The 20,108-nt window shown below is 33.7% G+C and overlaps 2 long non-coding RNA genes across 3 annotated transcripts in view; one reads left to right on the top strand and one right to left on the bottom strand.

Annotated features, from left to right (window-relative positions):
- LOC149533562 (uncharacterized) overlaps positions 1–20,108 on the top strand; it is a 68,502-nt gene that overhangs the window by 20,837 nt on the left and 27,557 nt on the right. The window lies entirely within an intron of this gene.
- On the bottom strand, positions 136–18,442 carry LOC149533563 (uncharacterized). 2 transcript variants are annotated; one of them, XR_016356960.1, is made up of 4 exons: positions 17,638–18,442; positions 17,018–17,166; positions 12,516–12,579; positions 136–427 (listed from the first exon to the last, which is right to left on the bottom strand). It is a non-coding gene; the product is annotated as an uncharacterized LOC149533563 (long non-coding RNA). The 2 variants fall into 2 exon arrangements; XR_016356961.1 differs by lacking the exon at positions 12,516–12,579.

The following is a 20,108-nucleotide window of genomic DNA, read 5'->3' as shown; positions in this document are numbered from 1 at the left end:
GAAATATGGACGTTATTACCGTTATAGTCACCTTCAGCTGAAAAGGACACATGATTAAATTGTTCCTGTTACTAAAATTTTGCACATGTGTAAAATTTAAGTATGAAGACGTGGAAAGTACATGAATGCCATTCATTTCACAAAAGAATTTCCTTGTATTATTCATCAAAAGATAGATACAAATGATATTTACAACTGATAGAATGAAATGAAATATTGAAAGTAAATTTCTCTCACATAATTGGCTGTGAGAGTAACCTTCAAATTTACTATCTCTATTCTACAAAAGTGCATAAACATGAAAGAAAGAGATCGAAAGACAGTGTCATAGGGCACCGGTCATTGCCTGTAATGACTGGTCGTATTGCATTACTCCAATACTGCTTGCTTGATGCCCCAAACTGCATTTCCTCCAAATCTCTGAGTCCTGCATCCAAAGAAAAGATGTGTTAGATTCAGTGGATCTAAGCAATGATGGTAACAACTCGCCTCATAGACAAACATTCTATACTACTGTCATGACATGCACTTGCATAAAAAAGAAACATATACCAGAAAAGAGGCAATCATCATTATATCAAGTTTTTATTGCTAACATTTTTGTTTCTTGTGCAAAATCTTATCTCTCATAGGTACGCAGATATAACCGTAGGCTCCCACGAGGGTTATGAGCCTGGTGTGCTCATGAGAGGTAGGATAAAAAAAAGCTAATTTAAAATACAAAGCATCATGAAACTCAAGCAAATATACATTAGCAGAAAGGGAAGTGTCAATGCAACAATATTGTTTGTCTTTAGTAGGGACAGGCATCTAAAGAAAACTTCACAGATATCCTTAGTTGGATGATAGGGGTACATACAAGAAAGGTAAAAAGAAAATGCAAGGAGACTGATTTCTTTAACCAACATCATGAAAGGATATGAGGTGAGTTACTCAAATGGCCTCAAGATGCCAAAGAAACGTATCCTTTAGCTTGCAGCAGCAAATGATCAGAAATGTATGCTAATCAACATTAAAAGCAAAAAAGCAAAGGCAATGACTAATATTATCAGAAATTGTGATTCCTCTAGAAGCTGATTCTGAAACTCCTCTGATAAAGACAGTAGACTCCAAGCATTGCTATTAATTTAGCACACATACAAGAAGAGAAAAAAGGTTATATTATGTGAAAATGGAGGTTTCTTTTCTCTTGCCAAGCATGATCATCTAAACTTAGTTGATTAACTGCATACAGATAGGAAAGATTCCAAATCTTTTCATGTTAGGTGCATGTAGTTTCTAATACTCAAATTTGTGAAGAGTATTGAGCAGAAAATACTTCAAATTTCTTCAAATCTATAATGCAACTTTCAGGTACCCAAATGTTTAACCAAGGTCGGGTTTGAAAATGCAAAAAATGTAGAATGGGATCTATTATAAGAATCAATGAGTGTTTCACAATCAGCAACTGAAAGCTTAAAATTTGAAAAGATATTCTACATAAAGGAGGGGAGGATGTAGAGATTTAATAGTAGAGAATTTTCACATTTGATTTTTTCTTTCATTAACAGAAGGGATAGATTCGACATTTTTTTTCTAGCAGAAGGAGTATAGATAAACCAATCAAATATGTGAGCAGGAATAGAGACACACTCATCAATAAACTAAGAAGTCAAAGAGGCTCATGGACAGGATGGTTTCATTGATGGAAAAGAAAAAGCATATTTCTTAGGCGGCAGAATTATTATTAACTCAAAGAAGAAGTTATCAAGAGTTTGCCTAATGGTGGAATGTTTTAAAGGGGATATTAAGAACTCAAAAATATAGGTGCTCCAATGACCCTAGTATGTCAACAATATCAAGTTCAAGAGGTGTCACAAATATCCAACACTCACGGCCTTTGCAGTTCTGTGTAAAAATGGTGTTAGAAACAAATCCAAATTCTTCTGGGGTTTCAAATATGAAACATATTTTTTATTTAGAGTAGAAAAAGGTAAAACCCCATTAGAACAGCAGTGAAGCATCAAATTTGTGTCAGCTAAAGTCACGTCGATAACTAATGAAACTTTATTTGAAGGAAAAATTATGTGCTTAAATAAAGAAATCATGCATTTTTCTCCAATGAGCGGTAAAGGGAAAAGAAATTAGAGCAATAAGCAATTACTTATCTCCATGTTGTACTTTCAGATCTATTGACAACTCTCAAATTCTTTTCAAACAAGAATGCACATCCTTGACAACATTTTTTATGTCGAATTTCAAGCAAGCATCATTGAATTCGCAATTACATTGCACAGCAACAGCAAAGTCAGCAACCATTAGCAGCCGCGGCTTAATTATTAATTGATGGTTTAATAATTATATAACAAGCACCGATATAGAAGAGGTCAAAGACCAAATTCGAGCTTGAAGACAAGGAGAAAAATTCAATGTGCCATTTAAATGCCCAAAAAATCAGGTTCAAAATGCTTTAGGAAATCATCAAATAAACACTATCTCTACGTGAAAGCAAGAAGACTCAGTCATGGCATTCCAAAGTGGTGGTAAAGGTGCACACAAATAGCCACGTCTTACTTCAGCCAATAGACTAGATAATTTCTGCAATGAAGGGTTTCAAATGACGATGGAAAGAGCCAAGTTTTGTGCAAACTTCAACAGCTCCACATAAGAGACCAAGCTATGGTGAAATTGTAGGCAAAATGGCAGGATTATGCTCATGATTTCAGTCATAGAATTCCAACTTTCCTCACAAACTGCGGCTAGGGTTTTCTAACCCTTGGAAACCATTTTCATCAATCAACCAAATAGAAATGAACAATATATTTTAACTTCTTCTTTTGACTTTTATATATTGTTTTCAATTTGATTGAGATTTGGGGTCCATCATGCCCATTTTGTAAAATTTTTACAAGTATATACTATGGTTATTTGGGAATAAAATTTATAATAATAATGTCTTAAAATATATTTTATATATATAATTTTATTTTATTAAATACTATCGATATTATTTACTTAATAAGACATTATTTAAAATTATGTCTATTAAGTGAATTATCAATATCATTTAATAAAATAAATATAATTTAAAAAACTTATTTTAAAACACTAATGTTATTATAACTTTTATTATGACCATATATATTTGTAAAATTTAAAGCTTGGTAGTTGAAACTTATAAACTAATTGTCAAATTCTTAATTGCATTAGGAGAGTTGGCATTTTTAGTTGCCAAGTATTGAAGGGTTGAAGTCAATTTCAAATTGAAAAGGGAGAGCTTTTATTGTTGCCATGCGTTTTAGAAGTGGTGTTGCACTTTGAGTCTTGACCGGGGACTTTTGAGTCATTTTGGAGAAATTTGTGGAGATTTTGGAGTTCCATTTGACTTGACACCATGTGACTATTATGGAGTTGTTGTCTTGCATTTTCTCACCACAAAATGTTGGTAACAACATGAAACTTTTTAAAGCTAGTTTCACATTTCTCTAAGCTTGAATTTGATATTCAATTGTTTAATGTTGATTGATTAATCCATTTTAATTCGTATATCAAATTGTTTTACTGAAGGCCTTCATTAAGTCCTTTTCATTTTGCTTTCTGTCGAGCCTTTGCTTATTTTTGAAGCCTTCATAGTCTGTTCTTTTCTTTTGAGTTTGTGTTTGTTTGTTTTTAGTCCTTTGGTTTTGCTCATGTCATGCCTTTCGATTTTTCCTTCGATTCGGTCTAACCTAGAGGTCAATCGGAGTTGCTAGTCAAGAGTTATGCCCGTTTTAGTGCCTCAAAAGTGGACATTTTAGGTGCAATAGCACAAATTAAAAATATGATGTTATATTTTCAATTTAACATTCACTTTTTGAAAAATATAACATTATACTCACTTTTTGTTATGTTTTAAAGTTAATTTTACTTTAAATTACTTAAAGTGACTATAGTGCACTTTATGTTATAATTTTAAGTCGAGTTACTTTTAAATTTTTCACTTAAAGTAACTATATAACTATATAGTTTCATATAAAATTTTTGGTTTTAAAAATCAAATACTTATTTAAATGTCACTTTAAAATGATGTTTATGTGTTATATTTAATAATATGATAAATGAATATTGTTTTTGACCCATTTGGTGACAACTTTATAAATTTTAAGTGAATTACATGACTAAAAGGCTCCAAAAGTGGACATTTTATATGCAATTGCATGTAAAAACTATGAAAAGTGGACTCTTTACATGCCATTGCATATAAAATTTACTTTGGAGGAAACTTTTCATGCCATTGCATCAAAAGTTCACAATAAGTGGGCCTTTTTGATGGTATGACATGAAAAGTCAAGTTTTTATGCCTAAGCATCAAAAAGGTGAGATACGCTTTAAAATGTGCAAGTGACCTCAAAAGGTCCAATTTTACCTATGAGCACATTTTAGAATATGCTATGCACTCCAAAAAGTGCGATTTCACTTGTAGGCGTATTTTAAAATATGCATATGACTCCAAAGTCTGATTTTGGAGGAAGACATATTTTAAAATGTGTAATGTCCATCAAAAAGTCTAATTTTGAGAGAAGAACATGCACTTGCTCCTCAAGAACCTGATTTTGGCCATATCTTGTTTTTTTCTTCATGGATTTGCACAAAATCTTCTTCATTCAAGGCGTTTTGGCTTGGTGATGAGTTTGCTTGCATCAAAGATGGATTTAATAAGTTGAAAATTGTTTTTCAAAGTCCAAATCTAGGGCACGTTTTTGTAGAAAACTCCAAAAATTTTCATTTTTAATCAATGTTTTTGCATGAACATGAATCGATTTGCTCTTTTTGGGTGATTACATTGAATATTGATTCACATTTTGATGTTTAAACACCAAAACGTTTTACTTGGAGATTCATGGCGAAACACGATTTTTCTAAAAATGTCCCATGAGTTTATATCTTTAAAAACGTTTGAATATGGAGAGGTTTTTGGGCACATTTTGGCATATTGCAACAATTTCTCCTTGTTTGCTTCCCTCTCCCATTCAAATTTGCAAGATTGGAAAAGGTCTCACCATTTTTGAAGAATTTTTCAAACATTGGAGCATCTTTTTCCTTCATATTTGGCATGTAAGTGGACTTCTTCCTTCTTGTAATTTAATTCATGCTTATCTTTTGCTGATTTTATGCATGAAATTATCAGATGATTGCCATTTGTGAAGATTTTTGTCATGGAAAGTGCATTTTCTCTTTAAATATGAAGTTTTCATTCATTTTCATGTTTTTGGTTCTTTCCCAAGTCCAAATTTTGAATTTGAGTTTTGAAGTGCATTGGATCTTGGCATGTTTGAGTTATTTTCCAAAGGTACGTTGTTTTTTTTGCATTTTGTATTTTGTGCTTGCTTGCCGATTTTTCTCCACTTGGAGAAGTTACAAGTTTTTTTCCAAAATCTTGTTTTTGCTTCATTTCATGCAAAAGCATTGCCATCTTTCACATTCCATTTCCATGTCATGAGACTTCATCTCTTACTCAATAAAATGCGATTACATGTTTTCCATCTCATTTGCCATCCGCACATGCATGTAATCCCATTTTTCGCTTCTATTTTCACCCATCTCACTTTTCACTTCCATTCGCATGAAACGATTACAGGAAATGTTTTATGTATAATTGCATCCAAAAGGTCCGATTTTGATTCAAAGTCACATTTTGGAAAGTCAAAAAAATGTCACTTTCGCTTCCCGTGTACTTTGACTTCTCTTTTTCCCAAAAAGTGACTATAAAACTCATTATTTCACCTCCATTTTTTCATTTTTGCCTCTTCATATGCATTTGCGCTTACATGAGTAAATACATGTTTTCGCCTCATTCCATGTTTTACATTTTGACTTTCATTCGCACATACGTGTAAAGTGTATCCTTCACTCGCGTTTGCATCTCATTTCACCCTCCACCTCCTGTTACATATTACATTTACATGTACTCATTTTTCATACAATAAACCCTTGAAAATGCTAAGTCACTTTTGAAATTAGCAACTTTCACTTTGCACGCATTATCATGCATTTCACCTTCACACATTTTGATTTCATTCCATTTCATTTCATATTCCACTTTCACACTTTCATATCATTAGATTTTGCTTTCCGTGCCATTGGATATGCATATGCTTTCTCTTTGAGGTTACTTTGTTGGGTTTATGAAGTCTCCAATCCATTTTTTGAATCTTCATTGCTGATCCGGAATTCACTTGTATGGAGGTTCCTTCTGATGATGTATTTATGTTTTGAGATTTTTGTGTTGCAGCACAAGCACAAGATATGTCCTCGCCGTCCAAGTCCAAAGGCAAAATGAAATATCAATATGATAAAGAATTGGCTCATGTAGCTCCTTCTTCAGTCACATCTGTTTTGGATAACGTGTTGGACATGAAGATTGGTCATGTAGACATGGCTGATTTTCTACAAAGAATTGAAGCCCCGACTAGTCATGAAATGAAGCACATTAGGAGAAGCAACATTCATTTGGTATCCACATTTCTTATGGCAGCTATAGAACTTGGCTTTGTTTATGGATGTGCATGGTGTTTTACTCCCAAGAAGAAGACTATTAAAGATGTTGATGGCAAGGTTATCATTAGCCTTGATCCTAAGATTATAGAGAAAATCTTCAAAGTTCTGCGTAAATCAGAATATGCTGATTTGACTAAAGGATCATCATTGGCTTGTTGGAATGAGCAAAAGAGTTATTATCAGAAGTATGTCAACTTTTACTGGTTAGACAATAAAAGAAACAATTTCTCCAAATGGCCAAAGACTGTTCATCGGTCAAATTTCAAACAAGAGTACAAGGATCTCATCATCCTTCTCAGTAGGATTTGTGGCCTAAAAGATTCTTCTGATTTTGAGTCGTGGATGTATAAGTTTATGTTTCAAATTATGGAGAATATAGAACACATCTTTTGGGGAGAACTTATCAGTACTGCACTCTACCAGCAGATATGTAATGTGGGAACATCAACACCTTTCTATATGAATTCTTATTTAGTCTACATCGTTGTTGCTGTGGGATCTTTCTCTGGTCTTTCTACCAAAGGAGATCATCTTCAAGTTCCTATTTGGGATTACTATGACCAAATCACTTTGGCAAATAGTAAATTCCACTACAGAAGAGTCCAAGATGCCTTCTTTGGACATTTCAGGAGCTTGTTTGATAAGCAGTTGTCCATCAAGAGAGTATTTGATGCAGCATGGGAGAAGGTGAACTAGTATGACTGCATTTTTCTTCAGTTTCCCACTTTCACATACTTGAGAGTTGGATATTTCAAAGGAGAGCCGTATACCTTACCTAGGTATGCTACAGATCAAATCATCCTGATGGAGCTAGCTAGATAACTCATGGACATGCAGAGTGATCAGCATGCTTCACATAGGCCCAGATTTGGCATTACCTCAGCTAAGCCTTTGGCTATTGACAATTATTCAATTGTAAAGCAAAGAATATGGAAGTAGAATTGTAGTTGATTACATTGAAAAAGTTCAATGCCAGATTTGATTTTGATTATTAAGAGATGAATTCTCAGATAAAAAGAGCCTATACTCATGTTCATCGCATTGAGGACATTTGGATTGATATAAGAATAGAACTTGACATCATGAAGATGGATTATTGTAGATTAGCAGCAAATAATTGATCTTAATATATTGGAAATCCCTTCAGATTTTCAAGTTGAAGATGATGGCGACGTCTTTGATTCAGAATTTCATCAAGCTGGCTTTGATAAGAAGTGTCCTTTTCCTATTCAATGGCAACAAAAGGAAGGTACATCTATCATGGATAGGTTTCAATCCATCCTAGTGAACACTAACAAATGGTTGAAAAGTAAAGGCCTTAAAAGAGTAAATCCTAAGATGGGCTTGGATTGTGGAAGTTTTGGTCCTCCTAGTAGGAAATCACAACTGGAGATTATAGGGAAAGATGGTGTCTCATCTTCAAATGCCAAGAGTTCCCTCAAATTCAAATTGAAGGGTGGAAAAGGAAGTAAAACATCTCAAGTTCCTGAGTCAATTCAAGAATCAGTGGTAGAATCAGAAGAGGATTTGGAAACAAAATATGATAAAGAAGTTTCAGATGAAGAAGGAGAAATCATGATCACATCTCTTCCAAAGCTTGCACAAGCTTGTATGTCTTTTATACATGAATAACCCTTTTTGCAGGAGGTTGATCACGATGTAGATTCATTTTTTACTGTTTTCACTCATTCCATTCTAGTCTCAGAGGTTAACACCACGACTCTTCCTATTTCATCTGCTGCTCCTCGTGTTCTTGCACATGAACAATATGATCACTTAGCAAATGTGTTTGAAGATTTTTTGACTCTTACCAGTGGTCAAGTTTTCCAACTTGATACATCTTTGATAGGATTTAAACTCTTCATGATAGAGTCTTCTCAACATGTTCCCATGCCTTCACCGGTACAGATTGAATCATGTTTAGTCACTATAGATATACAATCTGGATCAATGGCAATGGTCTCTACTATGCCTACTTCTGTAAATGAAATTTTCAGCCTGTTTGCATAGTTAAGTAGAATAACAACAAAGAGAAGGAAAGTGGTTGTTTCTCCTGAAAATCTTCCTGTGAAGAAGACTAAATCCAAATGTTTGAAAGATAAGATTGTTTCTAGAATTTTAGTTGATTATGATAAAACCAAATTTGTCGAGATAGCTGAGCCTTTGGTAGATAAACCTGTTGAAGAACTTACTTGTTTTGACTACAAGTTTACTAAAGTTGAAGTTGGAAAGCAATCTCGTTTGGATTATTTGCAAGATGCTCAAGATGCATTGACAAATGTATCGAAAAGCAATCATAAACTTTGGGAAAAGAAGAATCAATTAAAATAGGAGATCTCTTGTTTAAATGAGGTTATCCAGAAACAATCTTCTCAGAGTGTTGTTATATCTCAAACATCTAAAGAGAAAAGGTTAATTGAAGCTACCAAGTTTTGGATACAAGAAATCATTTCTGAAGGAGTTCGAGCTATCATAGAGACATTTGCAATTCTTAAGCATGTCAAATATATGAATGAAATGGAACAAAACTTGATTTTTTCTTTGACTCTGGAAGCAGATAACCTAAAAGAAATCCTTGATGATTGGGATGAAATGATAAAATTTGGTCTGGATGCTATGATCTCATGTGATATTCTTGCATCATGTGAGATGTTCTTCAAATTTTAAGGGCTCATTGGTTATAAGGAGGAGACATTAAGGAAGCTGATTACAAAGTTGCAGGTGGCCTTGGGAGATTGTCAAGCAGTTGAGACAAATGTTACTTGTGATTTGGAACAGATGGGATATCGTGTTACTGAGGATTTTGGTAATCTTTTGACAGAAGAGAGAGTGACTTCCAAATATACAATCAGGATTAATGCTGATGTAGATTCTGAAGATTTTGATTCGCACATGATGAACAAGTTTGTTTTGTATAAATCTTTGACAAAACTCTTGTTAAATACTACAATAGAAAATTTCAAAGTTATGCAATCAGCATATGAAAATGCAGTAAGAGTTGAAGCAATATCGAAGACGATGGAAATTGCAGATCTTCCCACAGTGCATGACATCATTGTCAAATTCAAGGCATTGAGAAACAATCTCTAAGATTGTTGTTTTGTTTCATGTTAGTAGTTGTAGAAGAACGCATTACATGAAAAAGCATAATTACATGTAATGCAAGTTACATGTATGTAAAAGGATGTAATGCGAGTTGCATGTAACCCTTTGTTTTCTATAGTTAGACTAAGTCAAAGTTGGTTGAGTTGTTCCTATTTTTTCCTCCATCTTTTTCTCAACTCCTGTGCCTATATAAAGGAGTGCCCTCCCATTGTAAAATCATCATTATCTTTATGCAAGAGAGCTCTAGAGAAATTGTGCTAGCAAAACTTTGTTTGTGTAAGCACCATTTTGAGAGAAAGTGAATACAAAGGAGCATTCGAGACTTAACTTTGATTAAGTGAGATTGTTATTTGTGTGAATTGTAAGCTTTGTTTATGATTCATCCAAGTTGTCTTTGATTCATATTGTCTTGTGTTATTGGTAATTGTTTTAGTGAATTGAATTGAAAAGAGTTAAGAAACAATTGAAGCCAGAGCTTTGACTAGGAGCAATTGTGAAAGTGTATAGCTATAAGCTTTGTCTGTAGCTTATATTTTCTTCTTAATTCACAAAATAGCTAAGTATTCTTACTATTAGGAGTCTTTGTGCCCTAATTGTAAAGCTTTTCATATAGAAGTAGGATTGGACTTGAGCCAAACTGGTACATTTTTAGCTAGCCTTTTAGTGAAGGTTTATCAATATCATTGTTTCCAGCTCTTGATAGAAGTGTAGTTAGAGATTCACCCTGTCCATTATTTGCTCCATGAGTAAGTGGATTCTTTTTTGAAAGTTAAGAAGAAAGGATATTGGTAACACCCATTTTATAAAATCTCTCGACTTCTTGCTTACCTTGAGTTGATCCAAAGAATAGTGAGAAGGAGGAGCCTTCCCTTTAAGGTAGGAGAGACTCCGTCTCACACGTTGTGGCTGGTCATCCTATTTTGCGACTGAATTTTTACTCAAAACTGTCAGTTGCAAAATATCCACCCAATAGGAGTAACAGTTTGACATTGATTGGAGGTCTTTTGGAGTGGTTAAAAGGCTTATTTTCAGGGGTTTTTGATTCTATCCGACCTACACTTCCTAATTTTATGGATATGTTGTTTAGTTTGAAAGTTGATATATACTTCTCATTTTTAAATGAGAAGGAGTTCTCTCTTATGCAATTTGGGCTCTTAGTGATTTTTCTATCCTTTGGGCATATTTTTACATGATTCTGTAACTCAGTTTATGATATTCAGAAGCTACCTTGGAGACTATTTTGGCATAATTCTTATCATCTTCTTGTCATTTGTAGAATTGTGTTTGTGTGATTTGATCAAATTGTTAGTGAAAGCCTTATTTTCCTTTTAGTTTTGTCTCACTTTTGTACCCATTCTGTGATAAAATATATGGCATAGGTTGCAGGTTGTGTATAGAAAAAGTAATGTGCTCTCTATTGTAAAAGATTCCTTTTCCTTTATTGAGCTAATATCCATTTCAACCTTTCTGCAAAATATTTATGTGCATGTATATGTTAGGCAACTCGTGTGAGTTTGAATATTATTTCATTGTTTCAAGTGTAAAAGTTCTCTAAATATCACAGATTCAAACTTTAGGTGCATAACCATAGGTTTAGTTTTTTTCTTTTCCATATCTTTCTATCCCTTTCCCTCATAAGTTTCCAAGCTTTAAGTGAAGCATCTGATAGGAACTGGCCTAGAAACTAGAGGTCTCACTTCATCACATGTCCCATGTAGAAGTGATTCCCATGTCATACTAGAATTACCGAACTCATTTAGTTCAATATCGGGTGCAAAATTTTGATACTTAACAGTTCCATTAAGCATAATGACATGTGTCATTCAACATGCGTTAAGGCATGAAAATACGAAGAGTTGTAATTAAGAGGCATGTTTTGGGAAATTGGTGAGACCTTCGGTTGATATGTGAAGATTCTCTCCGTAAGTTATATATATCGCATCAAGTGCTGGGCATTGTAGACTTGAATATTTTAATGATCAATAAAATGATTTTTGTTGTGTGGTTGGGCTTTTCCCTTCATTCTAGAAGGGTTTTCCTAGGATAGCTTTTGGTGTTCATTGTTTCTCTTTTATGATTTCTTTATTGCTGTTTATCATCTTTATTTTTTGGGCTCAAGATTTAACAACAATAAGTATTATATGATGTTTTACCCCATTAGTTGTTTTAGGTTATCAGTTATTATTAAGGACACTAGCAAGGTTACCTTAGAGCTACTTTGTTGTCCAGTCGAAAAACCATAATAAGCAAGGTAACTCCATTGTTCTCAAACCAAGAGTATGGGTCCCTTGGGATCCCAACATGACCACTCAATGTGATCATGATGCAGTCTCAAACATTGACATCATGAACTCCAAATGTGATCATAAATTAAGCATTCGGGAAAGACCATAAGGAAGGAAAATGCAATTACAGGTGCTCACAACATACTCAATTGGGCACTTTGCTAGGGGTATGGTTTTGAACACAAATCCAAAAATGACAAAGTAAAACCATACAATGGTTGCAAAGATGGAGGACATTCCAACCCAATGTTTAAATTATTTTGAACATGCCAAATGATAATTTTGGGAAGCACACAATAATTCAACCCCAAAAATCCCCTAAAAATCAAACTTCCAATAAACCTATGAAAAGAAAACCCATTTACCCTTCGGTACCCAACAACACATCCATACACAAAAATCCCTGATTTGAGCACTCACAGAAAATTTTGCAGCATAACACTTAACCCCAAATTACAAAATGAGAGAATGCAATGGCTCATATAAACCCAATGGGTTGATAAAATTAAATAGATATCATGGAAAAATGCTAATTCTCAACCTGCTAAAATATTGCAACATATTTCATTCGAATTCATGGAGCAAATTGAAAGTTACAAGATGCCCTACCTCTCACCAATGGAGAAAAACCAGGAAATGAGAGAACTAAACTTGCACAAAAATACGAACAACTCTGCAAAAAGTTGAGGAATCGCAAAAAGGATCAAACAAGCTGCTATCCACAAAGATCCGATGCACATATCAAACACAACAAGAAGAAAATTTGATTTTGGAGCAAAATTCCAATTTAGCTAAAAGCTAAAAGCCAAAAGTAAAAAGTTAGTAAAAGAACTCTTATTTCCAGCTAAAAGCACTTTTTACAAAAAAGGGCATTTAAGATAAAAGCCACTTAAATAAAATTACCTATAACTTCTAGAAAATCAATTAAATCAATTCCAATATAACAAGATTCAGTTGTGGCTAACTAGTTGGGAAATAAAAGTAAAGCTAAAACAATAAAATCAACATTTAATTCTAGATCATCTGTCACAGTTGCAAAACTCTAAATGCACAAACATGTTCATAGGTATAACATAATATGTATTATGATATTTGGATTTATCGACACATACTAGAGGGATAATAAATCAATTAAGGATATGCCATCCATGGGCATTTTCGTTTCAAATATGAAAGGCTCGTGAAACTATCTCCTATCCCACCGTCAGAGATTAAAAAACACTTAAATTCTACAACTCAAGTAGATGGAGATTGGTTCTTGTTCACAAAAACACGTGAACATCAAGTATAGCTGCTCACAATATAAATAGCCGAAGCACATCTACTAACAATAGAATGCCTAATAGAACATTGATGTTGTAGTGACTCGTAAAGACTATTGTAACATTGGTTGTTCTATTTTCTATTCTGCAGTGTACGTATCACTAAAATAAACATTGCATTTCATTTAATCATTTCATTTAAATATAAAGTATTGAAATTGACATTTATGACAATATGAGCATAACACAGTGGAAGTCAATAATTAAAATATCCAACATCATATAAGGCATCATGTAATAGGGAATCCAATAAAATAATTTTGATAGTATAATCAATAGTACAAAATACATCAAATACCATCATAAGGCATTATTATGTCACATCAAATAGCGTCATCATGCAGATATGATGAAAACTGTAAACAATAACATAATCTAACCATCTATCACAACTAAGGTATTGGCAACCAAAATAGTGTACTATCATCAAATGCATCTCATCATGTAGATAATTACATAATAGTATAGCTTGGATCAAAATAATTATGGAACAAAATGCATCCAAGGGAGGCACTACACTTTATCCCTTACAGGCTAGGAATGTGGGAAAAAAACCATTTTCCTTGACCATCAAATCTCCTACAAGTTCAATTTGAAGCACATAAAATAATTATGCCTAAGGAGTTCAAAGGTTCTCTTTATTCACTCATTAATGAGATTGATATCCAAGAGATTGCCAAATGGGTTGATAAAAATGGCAATGATAGTAGTTCATGAGATTCACATTAAAAATTTATGCCTAAGGCACTCAAAGGTTCTCTTTATTCACTCATTCACCAGAATGATATCCAAGAGATTGCCAATGGGGCTTTATAAAAATGGCAATGATAGTGGTTATCAAGGCCATGGTTTGTAGAGGTTGCAACTCTCTAAATATTTTCTAGGGCTTTCTTCATGCTATCATAGTGACCTTTTTACTTAGGATTTTGGAGGCAAAGGTGGAGGAGGTAGATTTTATAATTTGAACAAGTATGAGATACACAGTAGAGGTAGAGGTCATGGCATGAAAGGCCATGAAGAATTACAAGGACATTTATTCAAGTATGAGGGCCCTAGTTTATTGTAGCTTTTAATCAGGTTTTGTCCGCTATGTTTTCGTATCTTGCAGTCATGATTTTTGTAATTGTACCATCAAATAGTAACCATTACACTTAATTTATAAATTCTCATTATTAACATAAATATCATTATAACATTGGCTAAGATTAGATCCTTGAATGACCATGTGACTTGGCATCTTTGAAGCATGTTGTCTTGTAGGCCATTGTCACTTTCTTCATGTTGCAGTCTGTTTGATGCAAATATGAGAATACAAGGTATAGGTAGAGGTCACGGTACACAAGGCCATGAAGAGTGACAAGGGCCTTTCATTAAAATATTGAGGGTCCTAGTTTTTAATCTTAGCTTTTAATGTCCTTTTGTCTAGCTAAACAAACTATGATTTTCTCTCTTGCAATCACGATTCTTGTAATTTTACCATCAGATAGCAATTAGTATATACTTATAAATATTCTTTACTAATATAAATATCACTATAGATTAGCTAAGATTAGATCCTTGAATGATCGCATGAATTGGCATATCTATTGCACATTGTCACTTTCTTCATGTTGCAGTCTGTTTGATGTACCACGTCTTGTGCTGCTGTTGCAAAGTATAGGTTGTATTTTGTGGCTTAGGTTTACATATATATTTCCCATTCTATTTAATTTTAGGCATTTTTTATTTAAGGAATCTTTTCATTTTTCTTAATTTTAGGCATAATTCTTCCATAATATATTATTTTTTCTGTTTGTATGTTTGTCAATAGCCTTGTAATTACAATAATTGATGAATATGGTGAAGATTGTTGCAGACCAGATTGAACTCTACACCCATATTTTCTTAATTGTTTTCTTTTTTCAATTTCTGTAGATTTCTTTAAGGTTTTCTAAAATTGGAGCTTAGCCTAAATTTTTAATCGAAATGAAGAAATTGAGTCAATCACTCAAATCTAGTACAAATGGTCATTAAAGATGCACACAAAAAGACTCTAGGAAGACAGTCATAGGTTTAAAATTTAGTAAATGGGTTGTTAATATTGAGCCATTATCCATCTCTAGCTGATTTTTCCATCTCTAGTCAATTGTATAATTGTAACGTAAACAATTTGAATCCGAACCTTTGTTGATGAATTTTTTTGGTGATAGTTTTCACTTGTAGAAGTGAAGATTATTCTTTGAACTGTTGCCCAATATTCAGGGACTGTACTTGCCAGATGAAGTGCATCCACCTCATGTATTTGTGCTTGCAAAGAGATTAGTATCTGCTGCTACATATATTTATTATGTATCCATGTGTAATATTAATTACCTCGTTTTGTTTGAAATTTCACAAAGGAAAGAACAATAAACTGAGAAAAGTTTAGCATACAACAGAGTGTTTCTGCTATTGTAATTCCTATTATCTTTGGAAATATATCATTTCTGCTGTTACAAGGTCTATAATGATGTTTTTTCCTTGTATAAAACCTAGGTTTGATGCATAAATATTAATATAGGAGAAAATACATAATAGCAGATTGAACATGCAGATACAACTGGCACTGGAAAGTTTCTTTTCGAACCAAATCTATACATGAATTTTTTTTACATAAAATATGGCAACACCAAATACCTTGACATGACAGGTTGTTTGTTTGTGGACAATGTGGAAGTTCAAGGTGAAGGTTATAATCTAGATGCATGGAAAGTCTGCTAGAGCAGTGATGGCTGTTGAAACCCAACTGTAGGAGGTTGCAGAGTATGAACAGTGGTATGAGATTTGTTAATCTTTTATTACTTTTATCTTAGAGCCCTATTCCAACTTGCCACTCTCTTCTTTCATACCTAGAAAACAATTTTACACTCAACTGCGAAATCAGAAGGTCAAAATGCTCCAAGCTGCTTACAAGTAGTCATGTGCTGTTTGTATTTTGGATGATGGGTAATACGCAGCAACAGGAGCAGAGCATGCGACTTGGTTGGTGAGGTTTTCCATGAAAGGAGTTTGTTTTATGTATAAAATGCCCATCTCGAGTTTTAGCTGAATATTGGAATCATGTAACATTCATGCTACTTAAAAATATTTGATATAATTATGTACATGTAAATGTATCTTGTATGTCCAAAACAATGATATTCTTAGGATGCTCATAGAAAATTCATTATAACCACGTAACTTGCAAAGTTCAACACAAGTCCTTTTCCGTGCATGAGGTAGTAAGTGTGATTAAGAATAGAAGGGATTTGTTGGCTTGAAGCCTTTTGAAATTGCACATTGAATTGAGTCAGCAAACGTGGAAATCAATTGAAATCAATTGTTCAACAGGTGTTCTACTTTAAGCTAATAAATAGATCTTATTAATGGGGCCTTTCCGAAAGACTATAAATGGGATATTCATATAACGTAAAAATCAGAAACTGTGCTAACTTGCCTTAACCAAGGCATGACTGGGTTATAATGAGATAAGAAAAGCATTAACGGCTTCACATATATGCCTACATCTAGAAAAATCACAACCATACTTTTATAAGCCTTATATATAAAAACATCTGTACAACAATTTTGATACTGTGCACACCATATCTTGCAGATTTATGACAATTTTGAAGTCATCCGGACTGGGTATTGGCAAGATTGTAAATCCAGGCTTTCTGAATTCCTAGTGGGACTTAATCAAACAAATGCCTACAGTTATCTGTATGTGCATATGATTATTGAAAAGAGGTGGAAGCTGAGACATAGAGCCCTAAAACCTAGTTGGAATACTTGTCAAAACTGAAGATAGAGATTAAAGCTCTGCAACATGGGTGAAGAAAAATGCTCCATTTAAGTCCCCAGCTTCTTGCATTACACCATACTTTTTTCCTTCAAACTGCAACACGCCCTATCTTTCTGGCTGAACTCGTCAACCTTACCTGAAACATTTGTAAAAATTGAAACATCAAGAAGTTATTCCTTTAAAGGGATGGAGACTCCTTTCACCCAAAATATAATGACCCTTACTCAAAGGTCACTAAAAACTACTAATACTGAACTATGCAATTATGTCAAACACTTGGCATGTAGTCTGAATTGTGCAATATAAAATATTGAATATGTACCAAACAATTTCATCAAACACTTGGCAAGCAATCTGATTTGTACTTCAGATTTTTATGAAGTTGGCACTATCTATCTTCTACCAAGGATGCAATGCAAAGAGTCCTCATTGTTTTAATTGCTCTTTAATGTTTGTTACATACAATAGACTTTAATTAAAATATGCAAAGTAGACAGTGACTGGTTTTTTTTTAATAACTGTGACAGCAATGACTAAAATTTCAAACCCTTATTACAATTGTGACTCCCATTCACTCAACTAATTGTTATATCGAAATAAGGAGAACCTGGATTAATGCCGATGATATTCATTGAATGATGACCGAATTGCAACCTCAGATCTGTTCTTGACCTACCCCTATACAACCTGCCAACACTGCCATACTTTGTTACTCAAATGCAAAACCCCAGAATGACCTCCAATCAATTTTGCCCAAGTCTGGTATGACTGAATTTCAAACTGCAACTCTGCAAATTCTTTATGAATTTTTTTAGTGCTTTGATTAATGACGAAAATGGCTCAGATCTGAGCGCCTGGGCTGTAGCAGGGTTGCAAACTTGATTTCACACAAAAACAACCAGCGAGGAAGGAGTTTCGGTCAAATATATGGCTCCAGCTGCTAATTTTCGAACTCCAATATTTACTGCAAACCCTGGCTCGAAATACCCTGCCTGATTGATATTAATGAAGCTAGATGAAAACACTTTACTCTTCTTGCCAATTTCGAACCCCTCCTTAATATTCTTCTCCACCAAAATGATAATTTTCTGAGTATAGCCAACTGTGAAAATGCAACAAGAATTCCAATTTGCCCCAACAATCAACCCTTCAAAACTGAAGTAAAAACTTCCTTAAGATATGCAATTAAACTCCTCAAAATAAATCCTCTAGATGTTGGCCCTTGGCCACAAATTATGCTCAGCTTGAGATAGCTGAATACTATCTCCGAAGTGCAACCCCCTCAGAAGATCTTTCACTTCCTCAGTTATGCAATCTCTTGAGAGGTATCGTTCTCAAGGGATTATGCTAAATATTTGCAGACCTAGATGGTGCCACAAATGCTCATAGAGACAAAGTAGTAGAATCATTAAATCAAGTGTGTTTTTTAAATGAGAGGCTAAGCCCTCTATTTATTCACTTTTCTAAGAACTTACTAAGAACTTCTAGAAGCATCCATTATAACATCTCATTATAATGCACTTTTATAATTAAATAACTTTATAAAATAAAAAGTGCAACTCAACTTAGAATTATAACATGTAGGTCCAATACAAGAAGTAATGATAAAATATAAATAAAATAATATCTCCAAGAGCATAATAAACCATCCAATTCTCAAATAAATGCTAGAATGACTCTCTCATCACAACCACCTGTCGACGAGAGTCTGTGATACACTGATCTGGCACGCACAACGATGCCAACCAAAACAGGGACATTACACAAAATAACTGGAAACCATTACTTACCTCACTCCACACCCTAAAACATGAGTAGAGGAACTCAACATAAAATTTGCCAAGAAAAACTTACAAAATTGAGACTTATTTTTCCTCACCTACATTAGGCACTTGAGATTTTTTGACTTGTTAAGCTTTGCAAATGGTGAGTTAAGTCCTCTAAGAAGACATATGACCTAAAATTCAAATTGGTACAAGTTGCTAAAATTCTTGTGGTGATTATTTTTTCTCTTGTTTTTTGCCAAGGCATCTCCAAAAGTATCAACAAGACTTCCTTTGGCTCCCTCGACGTTCTTGGTTGTTGATACAGGTTTATTTATTTGTCTAGTGGAGCAATTTTAGTGCTTTAACTTTTGACTGTAAACTGCTGCTTCAATATGATACAGTTGCACTCAATATCTTGCAAAATTATGGAAATTGTTGAAGTCGTATGGATTGGATACTGGGAAGATGTAAGATTTTAAATGCATCCTTTAAGATTTCTTCAAGGACATTCCTTAGCTTTCTTGGCCTCCGTGGTTGCTGTTGTAGGTGTTCTTGTTCTGATGGTCAAGCAATACTTTTTATTCTTTACTACTCAAAATGATTATACTGTTGATATGTAACAGTCATGAGTAACTGCCTTTTCATTTGTGCTACCCACTTGTTGACCTCCCCCCTTTAATGGTTAGCCTGTACATATTATCTATTTCCTACTCAAGAATTTCTATGACTAATCTTCGAATATTCTCTACCCCCTATCTTTGATGGAAACAACACTATCATTATGCATCCAAGATCTTGTATAATAATAACTGCAGTTTTTATAAATCCTTTAGTGATCTCTTCCAATGCAAATTTGGTTTTTTAAGGTAGCCTGTAAAGAGGTTCCAACAACCATGTTACAAATATAATTGTAATTAGTGCTTACAACACTATATTAAGTTTGTATTATTGTTGTCCCTATTATGCATGCTAATGAGTTTTCTTTGAATGTCATAACTTATGACAGCCATCAATGCTACCCACTCCTCTAGATTGTTGGACCTCCACTATGCTAGACTTTAAACAAAGATAATATTTCATATTTTGATAGATTGATATTCTGATTACTTGGAATCCATTTTCTGTTCCTTTCTAGGCATGCCTTTATAGTTAACTATGTACAAGCCTTTTTAAGCCTATTCCTTCCCTTTCTACATTCACTTTTGTAGTTACCAATGGTCTTCCTTTTAATAGTAATATGACTATAATGGACCTCTATTGCTCTTTAACATAACTTTCATATTGCAAAATTTTTCTTCATAATTGATTCATG

Source organism: Cupressus sempervirens, chromosome 10, assembly GCF_028749045.1.
Source record: "Cupressus sempervirens isolate cs-2001-9-10 chromosome 10, ASM2874904v1, whole genome shotgun sequence".
NCBI classification, from domain to species: domain Eukaryota; kingdom Viridiplantae; phylum Streptophyta; class Pinopsida; order Cupressales; family Cupressaceae; genus Cupressus; species Cupressus sempervirens.
Note: the sequence above shows the minus strand (reverse complement) of the source record. Positions and strands in the feature narration are given on the sequence as shown.